Below are 2,351 nucleotides of genomic sequence, written 5' to 3' on the forward strand. Positions count from 1 at the left end.
AAGAGCAATGCAGTGGACTAAGAAACCAAAACTTAAAATTCAGCATCAGCAAGATGTACTGGAAGGAAATGAAACAAAGCACAGCTACTGGAGCACCACAGCTACCAAACCAAGCATCACTCATCAACACGAAAAATGGTAAGACCAGATTCAAAAGCTATCAGCAAGAAGTGCAGCAACAACCGATGTGTAAAGATACCGTCTATCACTTCACATATACATTCACGACCTCATGTGCTGTCACAATATGCAACTGGTATCAGCTCAAAACCATATTCACCGATGCATGTACCAAAACACATTGATACATGCCACATCAATTGGTAACGGTCTAATAGCCAAGAATAAATGAGGGGAAGTCTAACCAAACATTGGTAAAAGTATGTAACTATGTCACCATGTCCAACCTCATGCTACAATATCCAGCTCAAGTAGGTTCATATTAAAATCGGCACTATCATATATCTGGTCCAACAGTTTAACTGCATCAGCTAAACTGCCTTCCGGACCCAAGATTTAAAGTCAGCAAAAGTAAGGACGGTCAGGTCAAAAGTCAAGAGTCCAATGGGACTTCAGTAGCATGCCACATTCACTTTTAAACCTTACCAATGATGACATCAGCAGAGAAAATTTGTAAAAAACAACGTACTTCGCAACCAGCAAGAATGATATCAACCCACCGCAAAATGAACACAGCATCAACAGCGGCTACATCATCAGCAAGTCAGCCACATTCACTTTTCCCAGACACAATATAGAAGGACAATACATGGTCCATCACAAGTAAAAAAGCTCAGTTATCTGAATTGATATTAACAAAGATACAAAGAAAATTAAATATGATTTAAAAACAAGGTAAAAGAACAAAGAAAGATTAAAAATGCAGCCAACCCATGACAACTGGAGTGCAACAGTACCATCAAAACTTGAGGATGCATCAAGTACAACAAAATAGTCAACGTTAAATATCAGCCCTGAGCAATCAATTCTAGCATTCAGTGATTTGATAATAACATTGAAAATCTCAAGATGTCCTCCTCCAGAGCTGTTTCAACTACACCCAGTACGACGAGTAGAATACGAGCTGAAGATTCATCACATACTATATCACTCCCTATTCCTACAAAACAGAAATCCCAATAACCAGTTAAGCCACTAAAGTCTGGATGCAATCAACCTTAGATTTGAGGAATATTACTTACATCAGCATTGGAATGTCGGGAAGGGCTTCGAGAATCAGCAGGTCTACCACACAGAGAAACACTTTTTAGAGTAGGTGAGCGTTCATTGTGATTGCGTCCATCAGGACTCCCACCCCTAGATAGAGGTGTCCTACAAGGAGAGGGCTCCTCCGAGGACTGGGGGTACGACGAGCAGGGGAGACACTTCAAAACATCCATATGGCATCAGATAAAAGGTCCAAAAGCACAATTCAATGAAGAGCAATATGGAGAGAGAGAGAGAGAGAGAGAGAGAGAGAGAGAGAGAGAGAGAACACTAAATACCTTTCATAAGAACGGCTCCGACTACGCCTCTCATCATCATATCTGCAATTAAACAAAAAATAACAAACAAACAAAACAAACAAACAAACATGCAATTAAACAGTCAATAGAATAACATAGAAATATACTCTTGAATCTTTTACCGGGGATATCAAAGAAGAGAGTGGAGAGAAAAGACCGAAAAGCAAACAAGATTGAAAATTTAAGGCATAAAAAATATTAACTCTGAAGTAAAAAAAGTCCCCTCTCAAGAAATGTTCTAACTTCTTAATTAGAATAATTCATAATTTATTAAGATGTAGAAGACACCACATAAAGGATTCCCTAACACTCGTGATATCAATTAAAATTTTCAGAAATGTAATAAAGCTTATATAAGAATAGACAAAATACAATCTTAATTAATAATTGATCATCTACTAAGATCCAGAAAACACCTGTAGAGATAAGTGTCCCCAATTAGGGATGGGATTCAACCCAATCTACCAGGTATTGCCCCTCCCCCCTTGAAGACAACCAAATTGGATGATAAATGGTTTGAGAGAGAGTAACACAAACCTGGTATAGAGCAGGGTTGTGAAGGCACCCCCGGTTATGTATCTATTTAAAGTACCAGGTATATTCTCTTTCCATAATAAGTTCTGTTAACTTATCTCCCTTTCAAATCCTAACATTTATGCAACATTCTATTTCGAAGTACAAATCTTCTTCGTGCTGAAGGCCACCTCAATCCAAGTATTTTACAAGCTTTAAAAAGATGAAGAATAAAAAAAAAATAAAAGTTCAATAGCAGTCTTAAGTGGAATCTCATCCTAGTAACATAAATATAGATTTAAAAAAACTACC

The 2,351-nt window shown here is 37.6% G+C and overlaps 1 long non-coding RNA gene across 1 annotated transcript; it reads right to left on the reverse strand.

Annotated features, from left to right (window-relative positions):
- Window positions 1-786: 786 nt before the first annotated feature.
- Window positions 787-2,083, reverse strand: LOC114317434 (uncharacterized). Its single transcript, XR_003648607.2, has 3 exons — window positions 1,506-2,083; window positions 1,203-1,385; window positions 787-1,120 (listed from the first exon to the last, which is right to left on the reverse strand). It is a non-coding gene; the product is annotated as an uncharacterized LOC114317434 (long non-coding RNA).
- Between the last annotated feature and the right edge of the window lie 268 nt (window positions 2,084-2,351).

Source organism: Camellia sinensis, chromosome 3 (assembly GCF_055761805.1).
Source record: "Camellia sinensis isolate YWXY chromosome 3, ASM5576180v1, whole genome shotgun sequence".
Classification (NCBI taxonomy): domain Eukaryota; kingdom Viridiplantae; phylum Streptophyta; class Magnoliopsida; order Ericales; family Theaceae; genus Camellia; species Camellia sinensis.